Source organism: Quercus suber, unplaced genomic scaffold (assembly GCF_002906115.3).
Source record: "Quercus suber isolate HL8 unplaced genomic scaffold, Cork oak 2.0 scaffold_453, whole genome shotgun sequence".
In the NCBI taxonomy this organism is placed as follows: domain Eukaryota; kingdom Viridiplantae; phylum Streptophyta; class Magnoliopsida; order Fagales; family Fagaceae; genus Quercus; species Quercus suber.
The window spans coordinates 406263-425159 of NW_027069904.1; the positions used below are offsets into that span (position 1 = coordinate 406263).

The 18897-nt window shown below is 34.0% G+C and overlaps 1 pseudogene; it reads left to right on the forward strand.

Moving 5' to 3' along the window:
- The first annotated feature begins 5908 nt into the window (after nucleotides 1-5908).
- Nucleotides 5909-15564, forward strand: LOC112035117 (probable LRR receptor-like serine/threonine-protein kinase At1g56140; annotated as a pseudogene).
- The last annotated feature ends 3333 nt before the right edge of the window (nucleotides 15565-18897 follow it).

Genomic DNA, 18897 nt, shown 5'->3' on the forward strand with positions numbered 1-18897 from the left:
GTAAAATATAGAGATTTTAATTTCAAAATATGAATTTAATTTCTACATTAATTAAAATTATTCATTGTTTTCACATAATGTAATGGTATTGGACCGTTACTCTACCCCACTAAGTCCATTATCTCACTCAATATTAATGGAGTGGTGTGTATATAAACACCAAGAATGGTACCCATTGAACAATGAACGAATTCTGTATTTCTCATGGTGTTTACAGAGTGTTGTAAGGTTCTTAGATTGTGGGTTATGTTTGCATCACTCTAGTAGTGTGCAACACCGTCGGAGAAACCTTTTTGATTCGCGGGTTACATAAACTGGAATTCAAAATGTGTTTGGATAGCTAGTCTATGTGGAGTCTGGCTCTAGACAGCGTAGAAAAATCTCGAAAGTCTTATGTGATCATCGGTTTAGGCCAAGAGAGGTATGCCGAAAAACCGATTGTTTTTATTTCATTGCAAGTCTCTATTTCTTACATTGGTATCAAAGCTTTTATAAGTTGCTCTCAATGTCATAGGCATATATGATTAGTTCTTAATGTGTTTTATGCTTCTGTGATATGCTATGAATTTCTATGCACCTCACATGGCCTTCAATGGCAAGTCTTGATTATGAGCAGTTCGTGTCTTGAAATTAATATATGTTGTTTATATTACACATATTAATATCTACCTTAAGTTTTGTAGCAAATCTCTAAGTGTGCCATGATTTTATTTTCTAATAGAAATATAATCTCTAAGTGTGCCAGAAAAATAGAAATCTTCCTCGAGCCTGTTTTTAGAAAAATAAGTAGAAACAGATTTTATTAATGTAGAAAAATAGATTCAATTATTGTGAAATTCAAACACGAAAAAGCATTCAGATTTGGCGTTTAAATTTAAAAAACACGATTTCACTAGGTGTTTTATGAGAAAACAGTAAACAATTTTTTAAACAGTGAATAGAGAATAATTTACGCAGAAAAGAAAGTGAACAGTTTTTTAAATAATGTTGAACAGAAAATAATTTTATACAAAATGCTAGAAATAGTTTATGCAGAAAACAGTGAACAATTTTAATGAGAAAACATAGAACAGTTTTACTTAATGCAAAAAACAGATTTTATGAATGCAGTAAGCAAATTCGAATATACAGTAAACATGATGTGTAAAGAGCAAATTTTATTAATGTAGAAACAGATTTTATCAATGCAAAAAAATATATTCGATTATTGTGAAATTCAAATATGAAAAAGCATTCAGATTTGGTGTTTAAATTTAGAAAACACGATTTCACTAGGTGTTTTATGAGAAAACAGTGAACAATTTTTTAAATAGTGAACAGAAAATAATTTATGTAGAAAAGAGAGTGAATAATTTTTTAAATAATGCTAGACAGAAAATAATTTTATGCAAAATCGTAGAAATAGTTTATCTAGAAAACAGTGAACAATTTTTATGAGAAAATAATGAACAATTTTAATTAATATAGAAATTAAATTCATATTTTGAAATTAAAATCTCTATATTTTACAATGCTTCTATTTAAATAAATAAAAACAAAAAAAAAGCTACTTATTTTTATGTTTATGTTTATTTGTCGATTATCCCAAAAAAAAAAAAAAAAAAAAGGTTACAAGGTACTTGAGCTTGGTACGTTCTACTTATTTTTATGTTTATGTTTATTTGTCGATTATCCCAAAAAAAAAAAAAAAAAAAAGGTTACAAGGTACTTGAGCTTGGTACGTAGAAATAAAATAAACTGCATTTTATTTATAAAAGGTACTTGAGCCTGGTATACTCGAGTATTGTGTTGCATGGTACTCGAGTTTACCATGCTCGAGTACCTCATTATTTTTTTTAATCGCCCAATTTCCAGCTCAGCAGTGCCATGGTGGCAAAATTGATGAGGAACTCGAGTTTCATAAACTCAAGTACCATTTGGAACTCGAGTTTATGAAACTCGAGTTCTAGAAAAGTGGTATTTCCCTATATAGTTCCGAAACAGTGTTTTTTTGCTACAAATTTCTGAAAATGGTGGTACTTGGCCATTTTCACCCCCTCTTTGTCTTTCATTCTCTTTTTTCTTTTTACCAATCTTTCATTCTCCGTTTCTTTCTTTTTCTTTTGTTTTTATACGCTACCTATTCTATCGGTAATAGGTCTACTACTAAACGTAAATAAACGATCAGAATTTGTAAAGTTGTTATTTACAACTATGTATTTTGTTGGCTTTTATTCCTTGCCAAATTTGATTGTAATTATTATCCATCTTTTATACCATGTATCTATTGTGGGATTTGTTGTAAGGGTTGTGTGATAGAGAGAGAGTGTGAAGACTCAAGCATTTGAAGGATGAAGAATTCTCACGGGTATGTCGCGACCTAGCTTCCCATGAAGTGAATCATGTGCCCTGCACATGCTAGAATGCGAAGAGTCAGGCCAGGTGGAGACAACTGTCTCTCACAAGTATCTCGCGGGTAAGGCCTTCCCGCGAGACACTCGCGAGGCAATCTGTTCTGTCAGCCTGTACTAAATGACTCACACTTTCTGTGCCTATCCTATATATACCCTCATTACCCACAAATGTTGAGGAATGCTTTAGAGAGAAAAACCCTAGCCAAACACATTGAGAATTAGAGATTGTCATCCCCACCTTTCTCTATACACTTGCTTGTGGTATCTCCTCAACTCTTCCCTCTCCATTTCTATACCATTGAGAGGTTGATAGCCCAAACACTTACCACACTCTTTGAGAGTGTTGTGTGACGTTTTGGTGCTGCTGGGAAGTATTGGAAGAAGCCTGGAATGGCAGATGCAACATGGAGCTTGTTGTGGGATCTAGGGTGCTAGACAAGACACGGTTCTGAGAAGCCTTGTTGGAGTATGAGCTTGGAGGGCTTAGGTACATTGGGTAGATTAGGCTTGGAGGGTCTCTTGCTAACCCATGTGTCCCAACTGATTGTCTAGTGGATCGATTTCCACTTTGAGGGCGGGGGAGAGGTTTTTCGCCGAGTTCTTCGGTTTCCTCTTCGAAAACACGTCTTGGTGTTTTCTGTGTTTGCATCTCTCTTCCCTACTCTTTTATATTCCATTATACTACTGTGTTGCTTAGTTTATGGATTAGAGTAGCTTATTTGTTCATCCCCTCGCATTTACACTATTCCGCACTTAGTATTAAGTTAGTGTAAAATCTATCGAGCCGTAACTTTAATTGGGGGGGTCTAAATTGCTCTTGTGTTTTCAACACATTTTCGAGCTTCCAGGATTGAAAAAAGGGTTGTAAATAAACCAAGCCGATCATGAACAACCTGGGCTCAGCTTAATAAAAAGCTTGTTTACATTTGTTTGTTTATAAATAAGTCAAGCTTGAGCCTTAGTTTTAGACTCATTTAACAAAAAAGCCGAGCCCAGGCAAAAAAATTTGTTCACGAACAAGTTCGTGAGCTATTAGGCTTGATACACAACAATTCAAGCATAGACTCATTTATAAGTTTATATGTGTTAACTAAATATACTCATTACACATATCGTAATAATGGCATGACCAACATGAGACCACTACCTATATTACCTTTTTTTTTTTCTTCCCTTTAAACCGATCAAGAACCACTTTAGACTATAGTTACATTTAAAAATAAATAAATAATTAAGTAGGCCACGTATGATCCTTCCTTATCAATCATCTAAAGTAAAGTTATAAAACATGTTAGTATTTTCTCATTCATAATAGTTACAAACATGTATTTTTCTAGTCCTTCACCATCTAACGTGAATGTAAAAATTGTATTTTGAACAATTGCTGAAACTGTAGACAAGGAATGATGAATAAATGAATTTAACTATATAAATTATTAATTTGAATAATAGCTAAAATGAGTATACTTTTTTTTCTTCTTAATTTTAGAGATTTAAGTATTTAATAATGTAATTTTTTTTAGATCTCAAGCTCAAAAACTTGACCTAAGCTCAAGTTTGAGCTTGATATTAAGCTTGAGTTTGGCTTGACTAATTAATCAAGCCAAGCAAAGCCAAGCCAAGCTCAAGCTTTTTGGCTTTTCCATGAGCTCAAGCTCAAACACTATTTTTAGGCTTGTCACAAGCTCAAGCCAAACTCGGGCTTTTGATTTTTCTTGACAAGTCAAGCTTAAACATGCACTACTTGACAAAGCTCGGCTTGTTTACAGCCCTAATTGAAACAATAAAAATATACGGCTAAGATTTAGGTGGGTACCATACCCACTAAAAATATAGGTAGGTACCGTAGAATGACCCTCCAAGAATTTTTTTTTTAAGGTAGTCACTAACAAAGTTAAATTATACAAAATTTAACAAAAAGATAACTTGAATATATCAACGTTACCAAAAAAAGAAACACATACACACACAAAAATACATTAAGTATTATAATTTCTTTATACTAATAAAGAGAAAAAAGGAGAAAACAGAATAATAAAAGATAAAGTGAAAATGGAGAGAGAGAGAGAGAGAGAGAGAGAGAGAGAGAGAGAGAGAGAGGGATGATATTTGCTACAATTGCAAACCAAACGAAGGAGAATAAAATTGTTGCAACTGCAAAACCAAAGAGAGTATAACTACAGCACCACCAAGAAGAACTTATGACCACAGTAAGGAAAAATAAAATTAGAAATTATTTTACATAATGGGTTGAATGAGTTGCAAATTTGAATGACTAGGGATTTTTATTCTTATTTTTTATTTTTGAATAGGCTTTTTGTTGAATAATTTGTTCATTTGTTGTTGTTTGGTCTAGTCTTGTTTTTGTTTGGGATATTTTTGTTGTTATTTGGGCTAATTTTATTAAGAAGTATGTTTGGAGGGCCAGAACAATGTTCGGAGTAATGCTACATCCACAAAATTTCCACAAAAATCTTATATGATAAGGTGTTATTGGTGAGTAAAAAAGTAATTTTAGTATTTAATCCAAATTAGAATTTGTGACAACTTACCACATAAGATTTGTTACAAAATTATAGGAAAATATTGTGGATGTAGCATTACTTTTACTTTGTAGAACCAAATTCTTGTGATTTTCAAGTCATGGTATTCAACATTTTTATTAGGACGGTCAAAATAGGTTAATTTGATTATAATTTCTTTTATTTAGCATGTATATATAAACATTTTGCTAGTCAAGGTGGTCCTATGACCACCTTAAGTTAAACATGGAGCCACCACTAGTCTATACTCGAGACTGAATATTAAAAGATAGCCCTGTTGATTCATTTTTTTTTAAACACTAGTAGAGCTTGAGCTCATTATCAAACAAAAAGCTTGATTCATTTTCGTTAAAAATTTTTAAGTTTGAGTTTGTGCACAAACTACTTTTACCCTATCACAAATTTATGAATAATATTGCTAATAAGTTTTTCTCTAGGAGCTTCTATATAGAATTAGAGGAAAGGAAGGAAATTTTTCTAGGAGGGGAAAGTTTTTGTAATTTTTTAATTACATATATATATATATATATAAAGAGGTTAGGAAATTTTGTACAAAAAGAAAATACTAAAAAAAGGGTTAAAGAGTATGTTCAATTTTTTTTAATATGAAAAAAATATATGGGTCATACAATGTGGATATAGCATAAGAACCTACTCTTAGAGCATTAGCATTAGTATGCTAAAATTTCTCTTCTATTTCAGCATTAGTATGCTAAAATAATCTATTTTTTCTATTTTACACGGTCATTTTTATAAATCACCCACATCAGATTATCTATTATACACTCATTTTATTTGGATAATCATTTTTATTCATTTATTATTATTATTTTGACCTCTATTTCTTCTCACACATTATCTTTTATCTCTCATCTCTCAACTCTCTTCTCTTTTGACCACTAGAAAACTTCCATGGCTAGACCTCCATGGTCACGGTTGAAGCTCACATGACCACCACAAAGGCGAACCTCCATGGCTAGACCTCCATTTCCTTCATTTGTTGCTGCTGTTGCTTCTTCTTTTGCTATTGTTGCCACTACTTACTCTTCTGTTGTTGCTGTTTTTTTTTTTTTTTCTGCTACTGCTATAGTTGCTACTTCTTCTTCGACTTGACTACTTGTTCTTCTTCTTTGATGATTCACATAGATTTGTATGTGGGTTTGATGATATGATTTTGTAAATGGGTTTGATGAGTTTGAGATTTAGATTTTAGAAAACCATATGGGTTTGATGAGTTAAGATCTAGATCTAGGATTTGTTTGATTTTGATGATTTTTTTTTGGATTTGATGATTTGTATGGAGGATATAGAGATGGAAGAGAGTCAGGTGGAGAAGAAAGAGAATTGATGGAGAACAGAGAAAATGTGACTTGAGAAGTGAGAGAAAAAAGTATTAANATGAATGATTCCTAGACAGTGCATCAAGTTCCTCTGTCATAACCTTTTGCCAAAAAAAATCAGTGCAAGCCTCATACAAGGTAGCTAATGCATGTTTATATTAAAAAAAAAAAGGTAGCTAATGCATGAAAGCAATGCAAATCTCAAAGATTAGATGGAAACTGACTTACTTGAGCAGAGCCACATAGTGCTGGAGGCGATGTGCTCTTGGATACCTCGTATGCTGAAGAATCATGGGACAGAGGTGGAGCTGAACAGACTGTATCAACAGGGGAAGACTCAACTTGTGGTTGCTTAGGGAAGAGGTCAGAATCTGATTAAGAGGTACAGTGTAGTGTAAGAAGTGGATCACTGGGAATAGTGCAAAGTAAGGAATATGAACATTGGACATAGGGTGGAGAAAATCTGGGAAGCAATCAAATCTAGAATGAGGCGCTCAAGTTTTGTGAGTTCATAAGGTTGAAGGACGACATAGCACAAAGCCAAAGATGAGAAGATGACTGTAGTCAAGGGGTGAGCCATATAGGGTCCGTTTGGATAGCACTTATTGTTGCTGAAAGTTGATAAAAACTGATTGTTGCTGAAAACACTGTAGCAAAATAATTTTTAAATGTGTGAATAGTGTTGTGAGACCCACTTTTAATATTAAATATTACGTGAATAGTTCGTGAACAGTACACGCACAGTACATGCACAGTAAATTTTGTCCCCCAAAGTCAACAAGTGCGAGAAAAAAAAAAAAAAATCCAAAACGTGAAACTGAAAACGTGCGGCAGCTAAACGTGCTATCCAAACCGGGTCATAACCTTTCATATAGGCTGAAGTTGCAAGTGCTAGGTGAAGGGACACGGTTGATGATATGGACTGCATAGATGAGATGAGCATGAAAGATATCTAAGATATGACATAATTTGCATTCAGCTTTCCCATTCAGCTGGGAATTTTTTGGACTATATAATTGGGGAAAGGATACTTCACATTCTGAGTTGAATGATGGAGGTGGTTTTTGTTATTTCAATAGTAATCATTGCTTTTGTGTTTGGTTTTGGTTTTGTTTAACTAATTACTTTCTTTCCTTTCTTTCCTTTTTTTGCCTAACTAAACATAAAATATGTAAAATATACCTAAAAATATAATTAATTACTTGCTGTTATTATCATTTCAAGTTTGCATAAGAAATCATTCTTAAATTAAATTGCTCAAGTGGCGGAAAAAAAAGAAAAGAAAAGTCGAAGAATTTTTCACTTTTTATGGTATCTTCTAAATGTGATGCAATAAAGTTTCCAAATCAAAAGGTTTTGCATTTGGCAAGTAACCAATTGATAAAGCAGTCTAGTTGCTCTGTGGATTTCTTATTCTGAATATACTTTTATGCATTATGTGTCTGTTCCAAACTCCTTTGTGCGCAGAGATTTGTCCTACAATCAGCTATCTGGAATATTTCCCTCGTGGGTAACAGCATCCTCAAACTTACAACCATACGTCTCTCAAGTAATTGTACGCTTTTTTTTTTTTCTTTTTTTTTTGTCTTTTTCTAAATTTAACACCTAGATTTGAACACCAGGTGGTATTGACACGAACCTAACTGATTTTTTATTTATTTAAAAGTATATATAAAGTTGATGCCACATGAATGTAATTGAAGAATCAATTAATTTATTCCAGCCTTAGTAATCTAAAGAAGATTAATAAATACTGGTTAGAAATAACATATAATAGGTCACAAACTGAATGACCCCTTGTGATTATACCAATTAATTAATTAGCCAAGTTATTAATTAATCAATTAATCATGCAATTTCGTGGAAGCACAAACAAATCACCAAAACTAAATATGCAGCGGAAATTAAATAACACGGTGATTTGTTTACGAATGAGGAAAACCCTAACGGCAAAAACCCCACCAGGTGATTTTCAGGTCACCACTCCTGAAACTCCACTATTATCAAATCAAGCGGTTACAAGTAAAGGAATCCCAAGTACCTTACCAACCTACAGTTGAACCCTTACCCCAATACCCAATTGGACTTGATCTGTAGTGACAATTTCCACCTTTGATGCACGGCTCTCAAGTACGTAACTAACCAATGCGCAGATCCCAGTACGCGACTTCAAACACCAACTTAAGAAGAGAGGTTGGCTGCAAAGTTCTTCAGTTCATCCTACACGATGAAGATCAGGAAAATGCTTGGTTACAAAACCCTTTGGTGCAAATACACAGCAACTTCTTGAGAGAAAATGAACTAAGTTAAGAACTTCGTCTTTTAATCACAATTTGCTTGAACAGAGATTGCTCAATGCTTTTGCAACTTGTGTTCTATTTGACGACTCTTAAAACAATCCTTTTATATGTTTAGAGTTAGAAGAAAAGAATGCCCAAAAACATATTTACGGATCCCAAGGAAATCAAATCAGAAAATCTAATTTTGTAATTCTCGACAGATAGCAGGTGTCGAGGTAGCTATCGAGAAGGTGTCGAGAATTAATGAACTTGCACTTCAGCTTGCTTTTTCTTGGACAGACTTGATGACTTCAACACTTGATCTTGAAACCTTTTTTCTTGAAGTATTAAAAACACCTAGAACTACCCAATTACAAGTAGAGTGCGTTTTGTCATAAGGATTAGCCAATTTACATAAATAAGTGACATATATTCTTGACAAGTGAAAACACATATGTCCTAACAACATAATTACTAGTGAAACTTGAACTTGACTTCTTTCATTCCATAGGTGTCTATCTATACTAGAGCTTCTGGAACTGATGATTACCTCAAAAAAAAAAAAAAAAAAAAAAAAAAAAAAAAAAAACATCATGTTAACTAGATTAACATGCATGGTGGAAACTATATTATTTAAAGGTCATGTCAAAGGCCCATCTTTATGCCTCTTCTATTACTTGGTTTACCCTTTTTCCTTGCTTTGTGAGAACCCTAAAAATACCCTTCACTATTCCTTGGTGGGTGTTAACTACTGATTTTTTAACATCTTGTTAATTTGTGAATATCTTCTATACCAATGTTTTAATTTATTATCCTATGTATCATCTCTAATTAATATCAAGAGTGATAGTGATAAATGATCATTGGGTAAAATTTTGCAGGAATTTGGTGGCAAACAACTTCATGTTTGATAGGTCAAACATAAGGTGATAGTGGTTCCTCTCACCCTCTTTTAACAGACAAGTCCAAAAGTATGCATGAGAAGGAATGTGATTACCAATTTCACAGCTTTACTTGAATGAATTCCTTCAAGAAATTTTTTAATTTGGATAAGCAGTAGTTATTCCCTGTGTTTGCAGTGTTTTTCCAGGACTGAAATTACTGAATTGCCTCCAAAGAAATTTCCCATGCAATAGGAATTCTCCACTTTGTAAGTTATTTCTTTCTTATACTTTGTTATGGGATATGACAAGGCACAGACTTTCATGATTGATTACGCCACAATATTTTCACATTTGATGGTGGGATCATTTATGGATCCTACTGATCAAAGTAATCTACAAAGCATAGAATTGGATGTCTTCCAATTTATTTATTTATTTATTTTTTTTTGAAAGTTGTGGAGACAAATAACATTTGAACAATTAATAGTTTCAATTTTAAGATAAAAAATTATGTTCATATATTTGAAGAAAAAAAAAAAAAGAATAATCTAACTTATCCCTTCCCTCTTTAAGAGTTTCCCTTGATCCTTTGAATGGTTGAATATTTACAAAACCTAACATTATTATTGCAGAAAGTGGGTAGTTTATCATGAGTTATTTCTTTAATTACTTAATGGTTTAATTCAATATCAAGTTATGGAAAATAGCAATGCAAGTATGCATGAACTTTGCTGGGAAATCCAGAAATTTTACCAACTTTATCTCTTATGGAACAAACTCTAGGATGGACAGAAGCAAGCCTCTTATTTTATACATGTGTGTTTGTATTAGAACACACACACACACACACTCACAGCAAGCTTTTGCTTGCTGTTAAATATTTGTTTTAATATGATGACTTGAATGGTTTATGTATAGGGCCTACTTTATTACTTTCAATTATACTTGGAAATGAAAAGTAAAATATATTGCATTGGCATGTAACTTCAACATAATGACGCCCTTCCAACCTCCAATCCACGTGATTATATTTATTCTGAACAGAAAGTTGTATTAGCTGCGTTTGGGACAACATCAGTAAGTGAAATTGATTGAATTTATATAATCTAAAAGCTTCGGTGTGAATGTTTTATTTTGAAGTTTCAATTATCTATCATGATGAGGGCACTCATTTTGTTGGCTTTATTCCGTGTCAAATTTGCTTGTAATTCAACATTTAGAAACCCTGTATTTAGGTGGGAATCATGTAAGGGTAGTGTGTGAGAGAGTATGAAGAAAAGCTCAAGAGTGTGCACTCAAGAAGAGCCTTGCAACTGGCTTGCGATTGGCAAGTCACCAGAATGGCATACGTGTGAAGCATGCAGGGGGAGCTGAAGGGTCACATCAGCTGTTGCACTACAGGACAAAACCTCCAGTATGGCCAAGCAGTTAGCTCGCGATTCAAACTCGTAACTCATTCCAGTCGTGAGCTTAAGTCGCCAGAATGCCCTGTTTGGTTGTAATTGACTCTTCACATTCCTCATACACCCTACTATAAATACCCTTATACCCACGAAATGTAGAAAGCTTTCAAAGAGAGTTTTGAGAGAGAAACCCTAGAGAAAAATAAGATTTACTCATCCACAATCTTCATTCTTTGATTCTCCAAATTTCTTTACTCTCACCCTCTCCATTGATATATCATTGAGAGGTACATTAGCCAAATCCTTATCTCACCATACTCATATCTGTGAGAAGGTTTTTTGGTGCTTGAAAAGCAGTTCAGGAGGGACCAATTTATTTTGGTTGATGCAATGGGCGATTGCGGGATCCGATAAGTTAGAGAAGACAAGGTTCGGCGTAACCCTGTTGGAGCAAGAAACTTAAAGGGCTTAAGTGCACTGAGTAGACTAGGCTTGGAGTATCTTCTGCTATTCATGTATCCCAACTTTATTCTCTAGTAGATTATTGATCATTTGGAGGGCAGCGGAGAGGTTTTTCACCGAGAACTTCAGTTTCCTCTTTGATAACACATCGCTGTATTGTTTTTATGTTTGCATCTCTCTTCCCTTAATCTTTGCCTTTTAATTACTGCTATGGTTGTAATTAATTTCGATTTATATTGTTTTACCAATTCTGTTTTAGTTTATTTTCATATTCCGCACATACATTGTTTGATTATAGCTCGTGTTGGTAATTTATGAATTTGGGGTCTAAACGTTCATAGGTGTTTTACACACTATTTGAACATTCAGAAAATTATCTTGAAATTCATCTATTTTGGGCTGGTAAGTGATCTTGTTGCATACCTGTACAAGGTTATTATGGGCCACTAATTTCAGCCATTCATGTTGTTTCAGGTAATGTATATGATATGATTTATGATTTGATTTGTGATGTTTTTAACATGATTATTTACTGCTAATTACTATTGATAAATAATTGCTCAGATTTTGTATCCAATGTTCCTGGGATTCCACCAAGCAATCGAGGAAAGAAAAGCAGGTTGGGTTTGATTGTAGGAATTGCAGTCCCTGTTGGAGTCGTGAGCGTGATTTTGATATTTGCAGTTATTTGCATGAAGCAAAAATCACATCAATATTATGGGGAAGGTAAGAACATGACAGCAGTTGTGGAGGTACTGGTGAAATACAGCCTAAGAAAGAAACACTAATGGACTCCGTACCAATCACTTTTGACTAAAATTCAAGTTACCCTCTGATATTTGAAAAGGCTAAATCCTAGAATAGGTGTTGGAAAAGTATCAGTACTATTATTGCTTGGATAATGACACGGATCCTTTTCGTGAAGGATCTTCAAAATATATAACTATAACAATAATGAAGAGTTTAAATCAGTTATCTAGAACCTCTCTTGCTTGAATGTGCAGAGCTTTTTGGAATAGGCCTCCGACCAAACACTTTCAGTTATGCTGAGCTGAGAAGTGCGACTGATGACTTCAACCCTTCAAATAAGTTAGGGAAGGGGGGATTTGGACCTGTTTTCAAGGTAAAGTACATTATTGTATGTAATGGTGGATAGTTAATTAAGTTTGATGACAAAATTAAGTCAGCAAAATCTTCAACTAAATGGTACTAAAAACAACTAAAATATACTTTTAAGAAAGTAATTACGTTTAAAATAAATATTAATGTTTCCATAGGCTTAAAAAGTGGGAGATTTGTGTACTAGGTAGGACCTTTTTCATTAAAATTGTTTTTAAGTGTTTATCTTAAACAATTTAGCTAAAGTCAGTAATAAAGTTTTGCCATGGTATTTATCAGAGTTCATTAAAAAAATAAAGGAGTAGTGCAACATTCAAGGGAACATACCAACATTCCTATTGTTGAACCAAAAAAACCCTAAATTTCACTTTTCATGTACTGATTTATACAACTTCACAGGGCACACTAGCTGATGGGAGGATTGTAGCCGTGAAGCAATTATCGGTAGCATCTCACCAAGGGAGGGGTCAATTCATAACTGAAATTTCTACCACATCGGCTGTGCAACATCGCAATCTTGTGATATTATATGGATGCTGCATTGAGGGAGATAGGCACCTTCTTGTTTATGAATACCTTGAAAACGGAAGCCTTGATCAGGCACTATTTGGTAGGATCATATTTTATGCTCATATCATTCCTTTTGGTTGTTATGAAAACTTTATGAGAGGGTGATTGAATATAGATTAAGACACAAAAAAAATATATTGGAGAACCACTTTGGTTTTATGCCAGGTTGGTTTACTATGTAAGCTATTTTCTTAATTAGACATCCAAGGGAAAATTATAGAGAAATCCGTAAAGATTCCTATATGGTTTTTATTGACTTAGTGAAATCATATGATAGGTTACTTAAAGTGGTTATGTCTTGAGTTTTAGGGGAAAAATAGTTACTTTACTGTATATTAAGTTGATTAAGAATATGTTTGGCAAAGTTGTAACTAGTATGAGAATAAGAAAAGGCATCACAAGTAAGTTTCTTATCACTATAGGTTGCATCAAGGATCAACATTAAATCTATGTCTCTTTGTGTGTGGCTACAGATGAGTTCACTAGATCAATTCAACATGAAGTCCTCTGATTTATGCTTTGGCAAATGGTATAGTTTTAGAGGATGAACTAAATGTGGAGTCAATATCAGATAGAAATTTAAAGAGATGTTTTAGAATATAAGGGATTTCAACCAAGTAAAACTGAAGTAAAATACATAGAATGTTAGCTTCGTACCAATATAAAAAAAGATCAAGAGTTGTAAGACTTGAGGGTAAAGAGATACCAAATAGTTAGTGCTTTTTATTTATTAGATCAACAATTCATAAGGGTGGAGAGTTTGTAGATGATGTGAATCATAGGATATATGAGAGCAAGGTGAAGGAAGTAGAGAAGTGCACGCATTAGGAAAATTGTGTGATTGTAGAGTACTTATAAAGTTAAGGAAAATTTTTATGAGATTGTTCTTAAACAAACTATGATCCATGATACTAAATGTTAGGATCTTAAGAAATAACATGTTCATAAAATTATTATAACTGAAGATGGATAATTGGAAATACGAAGAAAAATGGTATTCAAAATGAAGAAATTTACTTAAAAGATAGGGAAACAATTGATGAAAAGATGAGAAGGAGTCACTTGAAATGGTTTCGTTATGTGTAGAGGAATGTGATTAATATTCTCATTGACAGTACTTGAAGTAGTAAAAGAACTATGTCAATTAAGGAAACAATAAAGAGTATGATTTTGGATAAGATAAAAGGGCAAAAAAGATTACATGTATATGATCCTGATTAATTTTTGGGGGATTCATAACCAACCCCCAACTTTTGGGACTAACGTGGTATTGTTGTTATATTATTAAGCATTGTCAATTATGTTTTGGTCCATTCCCAAATATTTTGAAGTAGCCCAAATCTCGTATGACAATATGTTTTTTCACCCTAAGACATAATCTGATTTTTCCACTCTCTAATAATGTCCATATGGGAAGCTTTGTATTATTGCAATCAAAGAACTCTTGAATCAGACATTTGATTGATTACGCTTAAATCTAATTGGATGAGAGCCACTACTAATGTAGGTAAAAGTAAGTTGTGTCTTGATTGGCCTACTCACTTCAATGTTTGCTTGGGAACTGCAAGAGGACTTGCTTATCTCCAAGAGGAGTCAAGGCCAAGGATTGTACATCGAGATGTGAAGGCTAGCAATATTTTGATTGATCGAGAACTATGCCTGAAAATATCAGATTTTGGATTGGCAAAGCTTTATGATGACACTAAAACCCACATCAGCACCCAAGTTGCAGGGACCGTGTAAACTCCTTATCCACTTTCTCAAAGCCATTTTGTCTTTAATGGCCTTTTTTATATTGTATAAAGGTGCATAATGCAGCATAAGATATAGATCTTTATATAAGTACCTTAAAATCAATCAATAATTATTAGATTCATTAGAAGAATGATTAACTATTACAAACTTCACCTCAAAAAAAAAAAAAAAAAAAAAAAAAAAAAAAAAAATTTTTTTTTTTTTTTCCATTACTGATAATTATGTCATCTATGGAAATTGAACCTGATTAGATACACTGACGGTTTTGATAAACTCTTATTTTAATTTTAAATCTTGTAGAGGCTATTTGGCACCAGAATATGCGATGCGTGGGCACTTGACTAAGAAGGCTGATGTTTTCAATTTTGGTGTTGTTGCTTTGGAGATCCTCAGTGGGAGGCCAAACTCGGACAATAGTTTGGACACAGAAAAAATTTATCTCCTTGAATGGGTATGGGAAAGGAATTTTTTCTCTCTTTATCCATTTCTTAAATTATTGTTGTTGAAAATAAAGTCTTATTTGCTCTCCTTGTCATGAATCACCAGATATGGACTCTAAATGAAAATAACTAGATTTTAAGGCTGGTAGATCCCACATTATTAGAATTTGATGAAAATGAAGCTACTCGAGTAATGGCAGTGTCTTTGTTGTGCACACAAGCGTCACCAAACATGCGGCCACCAATGTCCCGTGTTATGGCCATGCTTGCAGGAAATATCGAGGTACGCATTGTTACATTAAAGCCAAGTTATTTAACTAATTGGAATTTCAAAGTTATAACAAGCAGCTTTTTGAGTGAAGAAGATAGCATGTGAATAACATTGATCTTAACTAGCTTGGTGATCCATTGCCTTCTCTTGTAAATGTTACTAAAACCATGTTTGGTGGCATAAGGCACTTCAAATTCAAAACTCTTTATGCTTGACTGGCTTTCACCTTTTGTAAATGATAATATGTGACGTCGTGTGTGCAAATACTGAGATATCTATCTTGTCTTGAATCATGATTTCAATCAACAATGAATAATTTCTTCTTGGGGAAGTTATAGGCTTATAGCTGCATAATATCGATGTGAAATCATATGCTTGACCACAATTTTTTACTATCACAACTTTATTTTGACGTTTCCAGAAATATGAGAGATCGCAGGATTAGTGAGCTATGCACATAGGAAACACAAATTAGCCTTGTTTGAATAAAGTGGATTAGACCCTCCAACCAACATAAAATGAAGGACTACATCATTCTTTCATTTCTTAGTTCTCACTCAATAGGACTGAGATATATAGGCCAATAAATAGGCGAGATCTACTTGATGTAAGTGCTCGTTTGGTAGGACTTATTCAAAGTAAAAAAAATAAAAAAAATTAAAATCACTAAATGATACTAAGAAATCAGCTTTGGCCATTTGGTACCAATTTGAAACATGCCTTTTGGGCTGAAAAGGTGAGTTTTTAGAATGGGCAGTGCAATACATGATAGTGTGGATATTAGACTATGGATCAACACTATTTTTCGTTTGGTGATGAGTGTGTGGGTACCATCCCTGCTTGTGCTTCTTTCAAGAGTTAGGTCATTGACAATGCATGGATTGTAAATAAAGTGAACAGAATTACCACCAATTATCCAAATTTTTATCATGTGATAGGTCACTTATGTATATTTGATTTTAACCTTAAATTTAAGTTGTGAGGGTACTAAGAGCATTAGCATCATGTGGCTTTAGCATTTGGAATACCAAACACAAAAAAAAATAAAAATAATAATAATAATAATATTAATATTAATATTAATATTAATAATAAATAAAATAAAAACATCTACATCACATGTTCCAAATTCGAAAACATTTGGCATTCATCTACAATACCATTCTAATAATAGAACAGTATGGTAGAATGGCAGATGTTGTAAAAATTGTTTTACTTATTTTAATCAATTCTTCTCTCTCTCTCTCTCTCTCTCTCTCTCATGGTTGTGGCGGTGTTTTTTTGGGTTGTTTTGTGGTTTGATTTTGGTGGTTGTGTTTGTGATGGCTGATGGTGGTTAGGTTAATTTTGAGTTAGGGTTAAGATTGTTAGTGCTGGTTGGTTGATTTTGGTTGTTAGTGGTGTTTGGTTGGTTTTAATTGGTGGGGTGGGTTTTTAATAGTGGTGGGTGTAGGCTGTGGGTGGTGGTGGTGGCAGTGGTGTTATATGGGTTTTGTATTTTTTTATATTGTTGATGTTTTTAATTTTTTATACGTTATTTTAATATGTGTATATATTATTTTAATATATTGAACTAAAGAATAGAAGATGTGACGTATGATGCATTGTAAAATGGTGTACTAAAATAATAAATTAGCTTTTTGATGCGTTAAAATCACATATTTTTAGAATGGCTGATTTATTAATGTTCTAAGGTAAGCTTTGATAAAATCATGTTTTAAATAAAGAATTCAAAATCAATGATTTGATTATGCGTGAGGAAGGTATTAGGAATCTATTAAAACGTGGTACTTAATTTTAAGATTTTAACTGTCTGTAGAAAAGTTATTATTATTGTTGTTGTTGTTGTTGTCGTTGTTGTTGTTGTAGGGATAAGGGCCCAAATTTGTATGTTGGGCCTTGAGCCCAATCCGAGGGGGTTGGCCTATCCAAGGAGAGATGAATATTTATGAGGAGATCCAGCTTAGTCTCATGAGTGAATAAAAGAGTAAATGGTGGTCCTTATCCCTCGGCCATGGCAAATACAGCTCAGATACGTGTTCCATCAATAGGAATGACCTCCATGGAAGCTTCAGTGTCAGGACTGTGCCTTACAAACACATGAAAAGGAAGGGAATCCAGAATATCTAAGGGAAGGCTGTTACCTCCACATTAAATGCACTGCAGCTACTTTTCTGGCCTCATTTATGTGGAGAAGACCTCTGAACAGTGTTTCCTTGGCCACCGCAACTCACAGAAAGCCAGAAGGACTGTCTGATAGGACAGGCACTCAAGTGGTGGCCTAGATGATCGACAAGTGGAGGGCCAAGATCACCAGGAGGGACCTATATAACATGGGAGACTCTCCATAAGTTGGGGGTCGAAAAAATAGAGAAAGAACCCTGTACTAAGAAGGACACCACTTGTAATCAGCTTAGTTGGACCATAAGAATATTTGCCTCCTCGGACAATACATTGACCTAACCATACGAGTGGTGTTTTTGCATGACCGTCTTACAAACCCATCCTGGCCGCTATAATACTAACTAGGGCCTAGCTCTTCAACCCACTCTCTACAAATTTATTGTATTGGGCTCACTAACCCACAATCCCATACTTATTGAGCTTGGGCTACAAAAACGTGACCCTACAATTATTATTATTATTATTTGTTAGGTTCTAAAGATTTAGGAATTTATGTATTTAGAACTCTAATTTGTATTGTTGGCAAACCATGATCAAAACAGGTTGTTTAGTCTTGTTTAGGCTTGCTCAAAGTATGTTTATTTGTAAAACTGGAATCGAGTGAGTGCAGATTTATTGGACTAAATCTGTAAGGCTCGATCGATCGAAAATTAGACTCGATCGATCGAACCACGTACAGATTTATTTTTCTGCAGAGTTCCAGTTCAGCCCAAACTCTATTTAAACGTCTTGGGGTTCAAGTAAAACACTTCTATATATAAGGAAAACCCTAGAACGTTTTTGGGACTTCTGAGAGAGAGATTAGAGTGCCTCTTGTGCCTCCTTTTATTTTTAGGGTTTTGTACCCAAACCTCTCTAAGTCTTTGTTGCTCATATTTGCGGTTTATGTGAATCTCTTGTGAGATCCTTGAGGAGCTTTCCTTCACATAAACTTAGGGTTTTCAAGGTAGAGATATTTTCTACATCTTGATGATCAACAAGGTTGCTGCCATTGAAGATTAAAAGAAAAGCAAGCGGGGAGCTTGTAGCTGATTGAAGAATTCAAGAAAGAAGTAGTCCGTGGATTCGGAGCCTGCGCGTGGTCGTGTCAGGAAGTTCTACTGGTGGGTAGCATTAGGAAGTCGAGCGGGGAGCTTGTAGTCCTTTTGTACGAACTTCAATTCTTTCATAGTGAATTCAGGTTAGCCTTGAGGATCGGTGGGTCAAATCCTCCCCAGGTTTTTACCGTGTGGTTTCCTGGGTGATCATATCTTG